Raw genomic sequence first — 16,349 nt, 5'->3', positions numbered from 1 at the left:
CAAAAATTAAATATTCTTATAAACATTAAAATTCTGATTTACTTGCGTATTTGTTTAAATTGAACCTATGATGATTTGCAGCTCAGGTATTCGATAGATCCTATGGCAGCTATATGGTATCGATTTTAATAAAATTAAAAGCTTAATTCTGAACTGTCAAATTATTAATACGTCAAAAATAATCAAAACAAAAATTACAAAATAGAAGTTACATTTTTGAAACATTTATTTTTTTTAATTTTTATTGTTCTAATGGGAGTTTTATGTTATAGTCGTCCGATTTTGATGATTTTAAAAATATTTAACTATAACTATATGTCGAGGAACTAAAAAAAATTAAAAACAGCAAACAGTTATAATTTTGTTCATTTATTTTTCCGATTGTTCCTATGGGAGCTATATGCTATAGTCGTCCGATCCGGCTCGTTCCAACTTATGTACTACCTGCAATAGGAAGAGATTTTTTTTGGAAATAATATATGAATTTATAATACTCTCTGCAAGGGTATAAACAATGAAACTAAATTACACTATAATGTATTTAATACAGGAGTCACGGTTCGTTGCGAATATATACGGACTACCGTAACATAAGATTCCTTGAGTCGCATAACCGATCAATTGCAATGCCACCAATTATGGAAGACCAAGATAATCAAGAGCTAAATATGTTTTTAGGCCTACCATTTACTCCGTGGGATAGCGATCATTTATCATTGCCAAAACAATGCCAGGGCTGTCAAAATTGGCAATGGGATACCTCATTACGCCAAGTAGCTCGGTGCCATCACAGAGGCTGGCCTCGGCTATAAAATGCGTTGTTTGTGACACGCGAAGCGGCATGACAGACCTAAATGTCATACAGAGAGTATTTTTAAAATCATTAAAAATTTAGTTTTGGTGTAAGAAACTGATATCCATTTAAAGAACTAATTTAAAGTCTAATATTCGGTATGACAAAAAGTGATTTTCTTGGCTTAAATGTTCATCCTTTTGTATCAAGCATCTTCAGAATGGCCTAAAGGTAAATTCAACGAAGAATGCCAAAAAATAGATCCAGAGTCGGAAAGTAAATATGTACAAATTAAATTATCGCTTAGTGAATTTAAAAATATATATATATTTTTTATTGTTATTTCTTATACACTAGTTTATTAGTACCGAACTTAATTTTCACTGCTCGCGATATTTAAGTTGTCGACCGATGAATTCGGATTCAAAAACGGACTGACTGACTTTGGTTCAATAATCCATTATCAAACCTCGGCTTTAGAGATTTATCTCAAAAATCTGATTAAGAGAATCAGTGTCGGAAAATAGGACGATGAAAATTGTCAATTAAATTTGAAATTGAATTTTTGCAGAATTGAAATTCTGCCGGAAATCGATGCTTACGTTAGCGGACTTGGGGCTCCCTTTTTGGGGCTCTGCTGTTTACAATATCGGCTTGGATGTTTACAGAATCCGTTTGAAGCGGAGAGTGTGAAACTGATCTGGGTGGAAATCGATTGGAGGCTTTGTTTAAAGAATGGAAAAAAGCTCTTTGCTCAAAGTTGTTTATAAATTTGGCAAGGGCCCCTAAGTAATGTGTCATATAACTCCCCCCATTCTAAATTAGTTCGTCCCGATTCATTGGAACTGATGGGTATAATGAATGTAGCTGATTAGTCAATTCGACAATGATATTTTCCTCTACAGTATTTGCATTGCCGGGGATATTAGTTTCTGGTAGTATTTCAATGTGAATTTTCCGTGGTTTGAATACTAAGAATTTTCTGTATTTAATTAAAAACATGGTAATTAAATATAAAAATGCGATTATGATCAATATTAATGTAATTAGTATTTGAGTTTGTTTAGTTTGAATAAAATGATTTAATACGTTAATAATATCGAATGAGAGTTCCGAATCATTTGATATAATATATTCGGAAATTAAGAAGTCAGTATATTTTCGTGAAGTGATGTATTCCAATATCTTATTGTCTACATCAGTGTAGTATTTATTATTAATTTTAGTGGTGACATTAAAGGTTATTTAATATGACCCATCTAAATGATTTTCATTACCTGTATTATCTCCGCTTCTAAAATTGTCTCCTTCTTGGATTACATCTACATTTTTATTTTTATACCCTTGCAGAGGGTATTATAATTTCAGTCAGAAGTTTGCAACGCAGTGAAGGAGACATTTCAGACCCTATAAAGTATATATATTATTGATCAGCATCACTAGGAGAGTCGATCTAGCCATGTCCGTCTGTCCGTCCGTTTCTACGCAAACTAGTGTCTCAGTTTTGAAGCTATCTGCATGAAACTTTCCCAAAAGTTGTCTTTCTATTGCAGGTAGTATATAAGTCGGAACGAGCCGGATTGGACGACTATAGCATAAAGCCCCCATAGGAACAATCGGAAAAATAAATGAAAAAAAATTATAACTTTGCTGTTTTTTAATTTTTTGTTTAGTTCTTCGACATTTAGTAATGGTTAAATATTTCCGAATTACGATTTAAATTTCATTAAAATCGGACGACTATAGCATATAGCTCCCATAGGAACAATCGGAAAAATAAATGAAAAAAAATTATAACTTTGCTGTTTTATAATTTTTTGTTTAGTTATTCGATATTTAGTAATGGTTAAATATTTTCGATTTACGGTTTAAATTTCATCAAAATCGGACGTCTATATCATATAGCTCCCATAGAAATAATAAAAATATATAAAATAACTAACAAATAATTGAGCTGAAAATCATCATAGCTTCAATGTTTTTAAACATATACGCAAGTAAATCAAAATATTAATGTTTTCAAAAATGTTTAATTCTTGCAATAGCTGCAAGGGTATATGAACTTCGGCTTGCCGAAGTTTGCTTTCTTTCTTGTTTTCTCTTATTTTATTACATAAATATTTTTCTCCATTTAGTAACCTGGTAAAACAAGAATCTTCTGGGCTTAATGTGCAATAGTTGTTAAATAACTCCATCTTAAAATTAGACATTACATAAAACTTTTTTTTTTACATTTTGCGGCATGATTATTGACTAACAATTTTCCATCACTGTGGATCTTGAGTTGTAAACTTCATAACGATCGATAATTATAAGGTATTTAATATATATAATAATAAGATCTTGATGCAAAGCAAGTTTACATTCAATAGATCAGTAATAATAACAGGTTTTTGTTTATGTTGATAAATTTCCTGTATGTTATCATTGTTTAGAATTTTTGTGTTGAAAACATCTGTTTTTGCTAATGTAATTGTGTCCATTAAATTCATAAGATCGTAAGTCAGCAAACGAAGACAGTGTTTTCTGAGTGGAATTTCTTGATCTCTAAAGGCGGTTTTAAAGTTGTTAGATAGAGTTTTTATTTCTTTAAATATTTTGGAACTAATAACGAATTGATCGTTATTGTTTTTTATCAAATCATCAGTTTTATATTGAACTGTTATAAAATCATCATGATCTGGTGTTCCTGATATCCATTTCCAAATTGTGCCAAATTCATTAATGCCTCTTATTGATCTAGGGGGTATTATTTGAGAAATAAGTATTTTAATAATTTTTAAATCGTGGTGTATTTCCCATTGAGAATTCTGAACGTCACGACTGTTTAAAAATTCTGTTTCAAGAGTAATAATATCTTTATAAAAACTTAAATTTGTTATATGAAATAAATCCGCGTATGATTCATAAATGAGGACTTCTTTGGTATCCTTGTAAAGAAAGAAATCATGGTTTGTGTAATCGATAATTTCGGATTTGGTCGTAGATACCAGCAATAATAAGTACATTATTGAATTCATTATCTGGAATTTAAGATAAGTCAATTTGTTTAAAATTTAATATTATCATTATGAATCGTACGGTTTCTTTTATTAATAATAACTTTATTATGATGATTTTCCTTAACTACCTGTTTTTTGTATCTAGAGTTTAGCTTATTTCTTTCCCCGTGTTTCTTTTCTTAAATTTCTTCTCTTACGTTTTCTTTTATTTTGTGTCTTTATTATGAAAATGTGACATTTTACCCTGTGCTTGCTTTAACAGTTGAGGAGTTTTATCTTGTTTGATTTTATTAAATAATAATATAATACGGTCGTTGATTGGTTATAGAGTGAATTGATAAGTTGTATTTTTGTGCTGCTCTTATTACTATTTCGGAATAATCAACTAAGTTAAGTTCATCTTGCAACGTGCAATTTCTGTTAAAGAAGAGTGTGTCCTTTCAATTTGTTCGTTGGAAGTACTATGTCGAGGATCTGCATAAAATAAAGATATCCCGTTTCTTTGTGCAAAGGATTTAAAAATTGGGATGAATAAAAACTTGGTTCGTTATCTATCATCAAGGTTTTGGCTAATGGGAATTGTTTCAGAATCTCTGAAACTTTGTTTTCTATATTTATTTATTTTGGATTTCTTTTACAACTAAAAATGTTCAATATGAGTCTATAAAAGTGATGAATATAAGATTTTGGGCGTAATAAATGTCAATATGCCAACTTTCATATTCTCTATCCGGAATAGGTGCTTGACCGATAGGAATTTGCACTGGATGTTAGTTATATTCGTTCTGATTGCAGATTTTGCAATTCTTAACTAATTCCTTTAGTTTTTGATATAAGTTAGGCCAATTATATAGCCGGTTAATTTGTTTATAATTTTCATCAAGCCCTCTGTGTGCTCGATAATGCGTTTCTGTTATTATAAACGATCTGTCTTCAGCGTTTTCTACATCTTGGACATATATTCTAGTAAATAGAAATGTATTTATAAAATTATCCTTTAAATTATATAAAGGTCTTCTTAGCTACAATGAATTCCGATTGTTATATTAGGTGGAATGTATTTCTTTAAGATAGTTGTTAAATTTTCCGGTGTGTCACACTCCGAACACATTAATCGACTCATGTATTGTATACCTTCCCGTTGCTATTAGCAATTATTGCTTAAACTGGTTTAAGGGTTTTCGGGTTTCTTGAATAACATTCTCAAAACTAATTTCTGCTGAATGCTGAGTGTTTTGATCTGAGACCGACTCGATACTTTCTGATAATTTATTAATTGTATCCTAGATAATGCATCTGCAACAACATTTGTTGCTCCTGGCTTGTAAATAATTTTTGATGAATAACTTTCAATGAAAGAATACCATCTTTTCATTTCGATACTAGGGTTCTTTCGAGAAATTGATAATGAAAGAGGTTGATGATCTGTGTAAATTTCAATGTTGTTAACTCCATATAAATAATTTCGTAAATTTTTAAAAACCCAAACTATATCTAAAAGTTCCATCTATTACTAGCATATAATTGTTCAGTTTTTTTGATACTTTTTGATATAAAAGTAATTGGTTTTCCTTCCTGAGAAAGAACCGCACCAATAGCCAAATCTGACGCATCGGTTGTTAAAGTAAATTTTTTATTATAATCGGGTTGAACTTATTCTACTTGTGCGATTAAATTATTTTTGAGCTCGTTGAAAGCTCTTACAGCTGCCTCATCCAACTGTATAGAAGTTTTACGGAATGCCTTTTTTATAATTTGCCATTATGGCCTTCTAAATATTTTGTTAACGGTTTAGCAATTTTGGCGTAATTTTGAACAAATTTTCTGTAGTATCCTGTAAGGCCTAGGAAGCTTCTAAGCTCTCGAATATTTTTAGGGATTGGATATTTTACGATTGTGGAAATTTTTTCGGGATCGGTTTTGATCACATTGTGAGAAACAACCTAACCGAGAAAGTTTGTTTTCAATTTGAAGAACTTTTTTCAATCGAAATTTTCATATTTGCGTTCAGCAAAATTTTAATTATAACAATTAAATCTTTATAATGCTGTTCAATGGTTTTTGAGAAAATAATAATGTCATCCATATAGACATGACACGTTTTTTCAACTTGTTCTCTCAAAATATCATCCATCGCTCTATGGAATATTCTGATACCAAATCAATTGTGGAAAAGTACTTAGCTCTCCCGAAGTTTGTGAAAATTACGGAAGAATTCTGCATTGGATATGGTGTTTTTGTTAAGTTTCTTAAAATCTAGACTATACTAGTCTGAGTTTTGGAGTTCCATCTTCGTTAAAACCCTTTTTTTGGTAGGACTAAAACCGGGAAATTATAAGGGCTTCTTTTTTATTTTTTCGAATGTTCCTATGGGAGCTTTATGCTATAGTCGTCAGATCCTGCTCGTTCCGACTTATATACTACCTGCAATAGAAAGACAACTTTTGGGAAAGTTTCATGCAGATAGCTTCAAAACTGAGAGACTAGTTTGCGTAGAAACGGACGGACAGACGGACAGATGGACAGACGGACATGGCTAGATCGACTCGCCTAGTGATTCTGATCAAGAATATATATACCTTATAGGGTCGGAGATGTCTCCTTCACTGCGTTGCAAACTTCTGACTGAAATTATAATACCCTCTGCAAGGGTATAAAAATTATAACTTTGGTGTTTTTTAATTTTTTTTTTAGTTCTTCGATATATAGTAATGGTTAAATATTTCAGAATTACGGTTTAAATTTCATCAAAATCGGACGACTATAGCATATAGCTCCCATAGGAACAATCGTATAGCTGCCATAGGAACTATCGAATAATTAAGATGCAAATCATCATAGCTTCAATGTTGTTAAGCATACACGTAAGTAAATCATAATTTTAACGTTTTCAAGAATATTTAGTTTTTGAAATAGCATCAAGGGTATATGAACTTCGGCTTGCCGAAGTTTGATTCCTTTCTTGTTTTTATTTAAATTTTTTGATGTAACTTCATATATATATAAAACTATAATTAAACAGCACACTAATTGTTCTTCTTAGTTTCCTTGGATATGGGATGTCTTCTTTTTGCCTGATTATCCTGTTTGGGATCTTCGTATAGCGAGGGATGGCCCTCAGCTCTTCCTTCAATTTGTTTCTCGGCTCTTTCTTTTTTTGTTGAGTTTATATTTGATTTTTAATTAATTTTTTATTTATCCGTTTAATTTTTTTAATATCTGTTTTTTTTCTTTTTAATATTTGTTTTTGAGAGTAATAGTTTTTTGTTACGGTCACTGATTAAAGGATTGTTGTAAACAAAGGGGGATTATTGCATTTGTTATTTTCCTCCTTTAGCTATTTTCACGATGTAAACACTTTTAATTATGTCATCGGTTGGGGTTTTGAGTGGCGCAAATCATTGCTCGCCATATTCAAGTTGTCGACCGATCAATTCGGATAATACTATCCAATAATTCATAATCAAACCTCGGCTTAAGAGATCTATCTCAAAAATCTGATTAACAGAATCATCCAAGAGAGTCGGAAAATAGGACGATGAAATTTGTCAATTAAATTTAAAATTGAATTTGAAATTTTGCAGAATTGAAATTCTGCCGGAAATCGTTAGCAAACTTGGGGCTCCCTTTTTGAAGCGGAAAAAAGCACTTGGCTCAAAGTTGTTTTTAAATTGGACAAGGGCCCCTAAGTAATGTGTCATATAACTTACATGTCATCACGAATTTGACTAAGTCTACAATACTACCAGATGTGTTTAAATTTTCTACTTTGAACCGTTTTATATGCACCACAGCATGGATTTTTATACCCTTGCAGAGGGTATTATAATTTCATTCAGAAGGTTGCAACGCAGTGAAGAAGACAATTTAAAAGTATAAAGTATATACATATATTCTTGATCAGCATCTTTAGGAGAGTCGGTCTAGCCAAGCCCGTCATACCGTCTGTCCGTCCGTCCGTCTGTCTGTCCATAGGAACAATGGAAAAAACGAAAAAAAAAATAACTTTGCTGTTATTACATTTTTTTTTGTTTATTATTTAAAAAAAAACAGTTTAAATATGATCAAAATTGGACGACTATATTATATAGCTCTCATAGGAACAATCGGATTAAAAAAGCAAGAAAGAAATAAAACTTAGGCAAGCCGAAGTTCATATACCCTTGCAGCTGTTGCAAGAATTAAATATTTTTGAAAACATTAAAATTATGATTTACTTGCGTATACGTTTAAAACATTGAAGCTATGATGATTTGCAGCTCAATTATTAGATAGTGATTTTATATATTGTAACGAACTGATCTCTTTGTTATCTGCTCGCTACGAATGTCGTGCGGCTAGCTCAGAAGATGTAAGTGTTCGTCCCACCAAATTTTTATATACGTGACCGCCCTGTTACTCAGTGAAAACGCACAAAAAGATTGGAAGTAGACAGTGATCTTTTATTCGCCTACTTGACCCTCGGCCTGGGTGGTGTATTGATAATGTAGAACTATGTTCTGCCGTCGTCTACTTCCCACGTTGAACGTCTCTGCTGCCTTTGGCTCGGAGGGATTACAGGGATTAGGGATGCGTCACCGTTCCCAGACTAGGGTGAACAGGCACTGTGCTCTCAAGGCGTACGCCTTTCGCAGCCGCAGCCTCCTGTCCCTTGCCCTGTCCCAGTCGGTCGCACCGGACGTCGGCTCAGTTTCTACCTGCCGGTTCAGGGGTATGCCGGAAGCCGGCAAAGCAGTCCCTGGGTCAAACGCCAGGTTCTAAGCGAACGCTTCCACCCTACTCTCTCTGTCGCAGGCTTACGAATTCGAGGTATATGCTGCTCACACGACGCTCGTTGTTCGTCGTCCTGGGGTCCTCGTTGTCCTTGTTCTGCCTCCAGGTATTTCGACCGGCTCCGCTTCTTGTCGGCGACTCGGTAAGCTGCCGGTCTGGGACTCTAGCGGTGGACCGCTGTGCTCTCAACGCATACGCCTTTCGAGACACCAACTGAACAAACGCGCGTCCTTCCGGGTTAGTCGCACCAGGACCTTGTACAGTTCCTGCAGGTTTATCAGGCATACGCCGGAGTTCGCCAATGCAGTTTTTGTAGGCAGGCAGCTAGTTCTAGACAACTTTCCTTCTGAGCCCACGGTTCTTCGTCGACGGACTTTATTTGTTCATTTTGTCGGACACGCCGGGTGGGATGCCAAGCTCAAATCGCGACAGAAGTTACTTGTTCACTTGATGACTGTTACTTGTTGACTTTGTAGAATCGACTGATCCAGCTTCCTGCGCTCGGCCGGTTTATATAGGCCTCCATTTACCGCTAGTTATCGGCGTCTCCTTGCCTCCTGGTCCAAAGTTCACGGTTTTACCGTTCGACCTTTCGCCCTCTGCGCACGGCACCAATATCAGGGTACAAAGTCCGTTGCCGTCCCGTTACTTCCTTCAGCACGCGGCCCTTCGCCGCTCTCTTCTATTGCTGTCCCTCTCGGACTGTCCCTGTCCTTGTCTGGTGCTGAGTGCACCACTCTCTCTCGCCGCACTACCGTTACTACGGGCGAATTCTCCGCGTAACTGGTAACTGGTAGGCCACTGCTTGCCTGCGCTTGCTCTGCTTGCTTTCTAACTTGTGGGGAGTTATTTAACTCCTCACAATATTTTTATTATTTCTATGGGAGCTATATGATATAGTCGTCCGATTTTGATGAAATTTAAAACGTAATTCTGAAATATTTAAACATTACTATATGTCCAAGAACTAAAAAAATAAATTAAAAATCAGTAAAGTTATAATTTTTTTTTCAATTGTTCCTATGGGAGCTATATGCTATAGTCGTCCGATCCGGGTCGTTCCAACTTGTATACTACCTTCAATAGGTAGCTATCATGCAGATAGCTTTAAAACTGAGGGACTAGTTTGGGTAGAAACGGACGGACAGGCGGACGGACAGGCGGACGGACAGACGGACATGGCTAGATCAACTCTCCTAGTGATGCTGATCAAGAATATATATACTTTATAGGGTCGGAGATATCTCCTTCACTGCGTTGCAAACTTTTGACTGAAATTATAATATCCTCTGCAAGGGTATAAAAATAAATGAAAATAAATAGTAATTTTTTCAATTCTTATTTTTGTAATTCTTTTATACATATAATTAGTTTAACAATTCAGAGTTTCGCTTTTAATTTTATTCAAATCGGGAATCAATATTATATAGCTGCCATAGAAACCATCGAATAATTAGCTTCAATGGGTTTTAATGGGTACTCATATATTTCAAAATTAAGAACTTTTTATTTTTGCAATAGCTGCAAGTGTATATAAACTACGTCTTTCCGAAGTGTGCTTTTTTCTTTTTAATTTAATTTTTATTTATTTTGGACAGTGTAATGGTTTTATAGTTCAGAATTACGATTTTTACTAAAATGGGTTTAGGGTCGATAACTGAGATAAAAAACATTATACCTTCATATAAATCGACATTTAGATGTCTTAAATAATATTTTATTTTTGGAATAGCTTAAAGGGTATATAAGCATCGACTTGCCGAAGTTTGCTTCCTTTCTTGTTTGCTATCTGCAAATGTAGAAAAAATACATTTCAGCACGACACACGGTGAAAATCGAGTAATGGTAGTAGGAAGAGTACACTAGTCGGCATAATTATTTTGACGAAAAACTAATGGTTCAAATTTGTATGTAACCCTTTAATGGTTTAATATAACTCAATGATTTTTTTTCGGTTTTACTTAGTGCTAATACAAACTTAAAAATAATGAATTCAACATTTTGTCATATGAACTTAAAAAAATATAAGTTAATGTAATTTTCATGTGGTGGCATAAGTATTTTGACAAGTACCTTTTAATATGAATAACAAAGTTTAAACTTAACAAGAAAGAAAGCAAACTTCGGCAAGCCGAGGTCATATACCCTTGCAGCTATTGCATGAATTAAATACTTTTGAAAACATTCAAATTATGATTTTCTTGAGTATATGCTGAAATACATTGAAGCTATGATGATTTGCAGCTCAATTATTAGATAGTTATTTTATATATTTTTATTATTTCTATGGGAGCTAGACGATTTTGATGAAATTTAAAACGTAATTCTAAAATATTTAACCATTACTATATGTCGAAGAACTAAACAAAAAATTAAAAAACAGCAAAGTTATAATTTTGTTGTATTTTTTTCCGATTGTTCCTATGGGAGCTATATGATATAGTCGTCCGATTTTGATGAAATTTAAAATGTAATTCTAAAATATTTAACCATTACTATATGTCGAAGAACTAAACAAAAAATTAAAAAACAGTAATGTTATAATTTTTTTTGTATTTCTTTTCCGATTGTTCCTATGGGAGCTATATGATATATTCGTCCGATTTTGATGAAATTTAAAACGTAATTCTAAAATATTTAACCATTACTATATGTCGAAGAACTAAACAAAAAATTAAAAAACAGTAAAGTTATAATTTTTTTTGTATTTCTTTTCCGATTGTTCCTATGGGAGCTATATGATATAGTCGTCCGATTTTGATGAAATTTAAACCGTAATTCTGAAATATTTAACCATTACTGCATGCCAAAGAACTAAAAAAAAAATTAAGAAACAGCAAAGTTATAATTTTTTTTTATTTATTTTTTCGATTGTTCCTATGGGAGCTATATGATATAGTCTTCCGATCTGGCTCGTTCCGACTTATATACTACCTTAAACAGAAAGACAACTTTTGGGAAAGTTTCATGCAGATAGCTTTAAAACTGAGAGACTAGTTTGCGTAGAAACGGACGGACAGACGGACATAGCTAGGTCGACTCGCCTAGTGATGCTGATCAAGAATACATATACTTTATAGGGTCGGAGATGTCTCCTTCATTGCGTTGCAAACTTCTGACTGAAATTATAATACCCTCTGCAAGGGTATAAAAAAACCAAAGGAAAAAAAAATATTTAGTAAAATATATTATTTCCTTTGGTTTCAACAACTTTTTGCAAGCGTCGCGGTACTGAATCGACCAAATTTTGGATAACCTCTAGAGATATCTCTTCCCAAAGGGAAGTGACCTCAGAAATAGTCTCCTCTCTGGTTTTATTCAACGGCACTGTTCTTTTACGTTTTATAAAAGACCAGACGTTTTCAATTATATTTATGTTGGTAACACCAACATCCTTCAAAAATGTTGTAATCATCTTGGCTTTGTGGCATGGGGCGACATCCTGTTGCAAAATGAAGGTGTGTCCAATAAGCCTGTCTTCGGAACTAAACGCGTTATCATTTAGAACCCGCAAATACTGGCCTTGGTTCATCGAGCCAGTGACAGGATCGAGGTCACCCAGTCCATTATACGCCACACATCCCCAGAACATCACAGAGCCTCTACCATGGCTTACTTTTTGGCAAACGGGCCGCCGTTTCTGCCTTTGTACCATTGGTAATCTTACAAAAATTTTATTTTTGATGAATTATACTCAAAGGAGCTTTCATCTGTCCATAGAACGCTTCTCCAGAACTCCTTTGGCTTATAAAGAAGTTCCTTTGGAAAAGACAGTCTTTTAAGCTTGTTTTTTCTGTTATATATGGTACGTCCTTGGCTTTATAAGTCTTGAAATCGCATTCTTTTATTCGTCGACGGACTGCGCGCTCACTAATTGGTGTCTTAGCTGTAATATTAAATTGATATGCTGCGGATTGGGGCTTTTAAAAAATATTCTTTTTAAATTCCCGTACAAAAACTCGGTGTTCACTGAGATCTGTTTTGCGCTTAGTACCCGATCTTCTTAAATTACGCACGTCATTATGCTTTTTAAACTTTTTAATTTGGTAGTGCTCAGTTTGACGCGACACATTGGCTGCTATTCCAGCGTTAAGCTTTGCTACTATTGAAGATCTGGTAACCAAACTTGGCTCAGCCATTTTATCCATGTTATTCACTAATTTTTAATAACTTTCTGTTTTAATAACAATGTTTAATATTACTCAAAGTTAAACACAGAAGTTCGTTGATTCTCGCGTGCTTAAAAGTGTGAAAATATTTTCATAAAGATGATGTCAAAATACTTGTGCCACGCATAAAACCGTTGTCTGCATGCATTCTTATCAGTAGAAAGTGAATGCAAAAGGTAAAAGAAATAATATTTGGCATGCAGATAGCTGAAAATATATTCTTTGTGTTGCGCCTTATTTTCGCACCGTTATTTGACTATTTCAAGCAACGCTAAGTTCAATAGTCAAAAAAGAGTTGCGTCAAAATAATTATGCCGACTTGTGTAATATACCCAAGAGAATGGCCACTTCTTTTTGCCGATGGAAAAGTTTAAATAGATAAAATAAAACCCAAATAGGGCAATTTATAAACCGAAGACAAGATATTGTATTCATCTAGTGAACGGTGATTTTAAACCGAACCTGAAAGGGAAAGCTACCGTGGAAATTTAGAGTAGTTATGGGGTCCGCACGCTTCAAACTGTTACGCAGAGAAACTTTGTCTTCGCGTATTCTGCCTTCCACGAGACAAAATTCCAAAGGGCTGAACTTTCGGGCGGGACGCAGTCTTGTTTCTTGTAGCTTAGAAAAATTAGTTAACTAATAAGAGGGGACGCGTACAGAGGGTACAGAGTTTGTCTACGAACCAAAAATTCCATGGACTTAACCTTCAGGTGAGGCCGTAGTCGGAATCTTCATGGGTTAATATTGAACTTTGTTGATTTAGGATGGGTATATCCGTTCGTCTACCCTACTGGGACTTATTGGGGGTCTGGCGACCATCTCGTTCAAGTCCCGGAGAAACAGGAAGCCGCAGTGTCAATGTGACTGCGTTCTTCTCTCCCTCTCTTCCCTCCTCCAAGATCGTTTAGTATAATTTGGCTTTCTAGTGTTTTACGTAGCCACCCCGTGGTTCGGAACCCAACTTATGTGAATCTAGTTTCGTTTTAATCTTAAAAATATCTTTAATAACGGACTCTGTGTGGCATAACTTAAAATAACATTAAGATTATCCAGGAAGAAAAGTATGACGGCCTATCGATTAGATTGTGTCGTTACACCCCTCCCCCTCTTGCCAGCCGAGTGCTGATGAAGATTTAACCGTCGTCCACGCCATCTTCGCTTTCGGTCTCGTATTCCGCGAAATACACGCTTCCACAGATACGTTTAGGGTTCGGTTTAACGGTCTCGTCAGGCGTGGGGATCGAAGCCTGGGTGCTACGTGACGATGTAGGAGCCATCATATTTGGGGGCCAACTTGGCAGCGAAGCCTTTGACTGCCTTCGAAAGAGGGTGTTGCCGTCGCCATACCTAAGTTTGTGCCTCCACTCCCAGCGTCGCTTGCTCTTAGGACGCCTGTTGCAGGTTAGTCCGGACAATTTCAAAGATTCCCCTTGATTGACACGCTTTGCCTTTGGGATCCTTATTTTCCACCGCCGATCCGGGGGTAACATTGTCATACAGCATGGCGGGTAGTCAGGTTCTTGTCCTTGGGTTAGGAAGGCAGGGCTTCATCCTATAGAGTCTGATACACTAGAATTAATGGTGAGTGCTATCTCTGGTAATAGCTTATCCCAGAATTACTGTCTGGTTATCAGCTTTTTATACCCTTGCAGAGGGTATTATAATTTCAGTCAGAATTTTGCAACGCAGTGAAGGAGACATCTCCGACCCTATAAAGTATATATATTCTTGATCAGCATCACTAGTAGAGTCGATCTAGCCATGTCCGTCTGTCCGTCTGTCCGTCCGTTTATATGCAAACTGGTCTCTCAGTTTTAAAGCTATCTGTATGAAACTTTCCCAAAAGTTGTCTTTCTATTGCAGGTAGTATATAAGTCGGAACGAGCCGGATCGGACGACTATAGCATATAGCTCCCATAGGAACAATCGGAAAAATAAATTTAAAAAATTATAACTTTGCTGTTTTTTAATTTTTTGTTTAGTTCTTCGACATTTTGTAATGGTTAAATATTTCCGATTTACGGTTTAAATTATATCAAAATCGGACTACTATAGCATATAGCTCCCATAGGAACAATCGGAAAAATAAATGAAAAAAATTATAACTTTTCTGTTTTTTAATTTTTTGTTTAGTCCTTCGACATTTAGTAATGGTTAAATATTTTCGATTTACGGTTTAAATTATATCAAAATCGGACGACTATAGCATATAGCTCCCATAGGAACAATCGGAAAAATAAAGGAAAAAAATGATAACTTTTCTGTTTTTTAATTTTTTGTTCAGTTCTTCGACATATAGCAATGGTTAAATATTTCAGAATTATGGTTTAGATTTTATCAAAATCGGACGTCTATATCATATAGCTCCCATAGAAATAATAAAAATATATAAAGTAACTATCAAATAATTGAGCTGCTAATCATCATAGCTTCAATATTTTAAAACATATACGCAGTAAATCATAATTTTAATGTTTTCAAAAATGTTAAATTCTTGCAATAGCTGCAAGGGTATATGAACTTCGGCTTGCCGAAGTTTGCTTTCTTTCTTGTTAAGATAGTTTTTTGTATGTAATAGTAATTAAACCTATGAATAAATTAATTTTACCCAGTCTATAAACAAGTTTTCAATTTTAACTTTCAACAACTTTGGAAAAAAAGTTTCAACTTCCAATCGCTTTGGTCAAGAAAAACGAATCCTACTTTAAATAAACCCCTGTCGGGTCGACGTTCAAAAAGTCTCTTTTGGATTGAAGCCGCCATCGGTTGATCTATAAAGTAAAATTTAAAAATTTTATTAAAGAATTAAGTAAATAATGGTTTAACAGCAATAAATGAATATAAAAAAAAATATTTTTTCCATCAACAAGCAACAATTCAATTAATTAATAATCTACCTTATTAAGAATATTATGTTGTATATTTTTAGGCGAATCTAAAGATGTTGAAGCGTTCCACTCGATTCAGCAAATTCAAATTAAGAAGATATTATACGAAAATATTGCTTTAAAAAACGGAAGCTGCCCTCAATTACCATTGACAAATGATATGAATAATGGGTCCTCTTCTGATTGCCAATCGAAAAATGTTCTTCCAGCTCATATTACTAATCCGATAAAATTTCAAGGTATTATATTTAAATTAATTAATATGTCTCTAATTAAAATTCAACTAAATATTTACCCTTTGCTTAAAGGAAATCAATTTAAATATCAGCTTACTGACAGAAAGCCTCGCCAAGCCTATAATGCCTCTCAGTTGGATCGTCTCGAAAAAGAATTCATTATAGACAAATATCTTAGCGTTAGTAAACGTGTTGAACTTTCGAGATCTCTTCTTTTGACGGAAGTTCAAATAAAAACATGGTTTCAAAATCGCCGGACAAAATGGAAAAAACAGATGGCATCTCGGTTAAAAATAGCGCAAAGACAAGGATTATGGATTCCAACTCTACCAACAGCACCGATTTTTCCATATACAATATATGAAAACATTGAAGCACAATTAAGCATTATGAAACCCTAAATAAAGTAATTAACAGACATAACGGTTTTCAAAAATTCAATTTGTTCAATTTCTTGGATTAAACGAACCAACTACAAATATCGC

General features: G+C 34.3%; 1 long non-coding RNA gene across 1 annotated transcript in view; it reads left to right on the top strand.

The window, feature by feature from the left end:
- Positions 1–16,052, top strand: part of LOC108137821 — a 55,165-nt gene extending 39,113 nt beyond the window's left edge. The window contains exons 2-3 of the long non-coding RNA XR_001774063.2: positions 15,670–15,867; positions 15,937–16,052. This is a non-coding gene — a long non-coding RNA (uncharacterized LOC108137821). The remainder of the gene's footprint in view (positions 1–15,669; positions 15,868–15,936) is intronic.
- Positions 16,053–16,349: the final 297 nt, after the last annotated feature.

The sequence above is a fragment of the Drosophila elegans genome, unplaced genomic scaffold (genome assembly GCF_018152505.1).
Source record: "Drosophila elegans isolate 14027-0461.03 unplaced genomic scaffold, ASM1815250v1 contig_208, whole genome shotgun sequence".
In the NCBI taxonomy this organism is placed as follows: Eukaryota; Metazoa; Arthropoda; class Insecta; order Diptera; family Drosophilidae; genus Drosophila; species Drosophila elegans.
The sequence above is the reverse complement of the archived record's forward strand: the minus strand, read 5'-3'. Positions and strand labels throughout refer to the sequence as shown.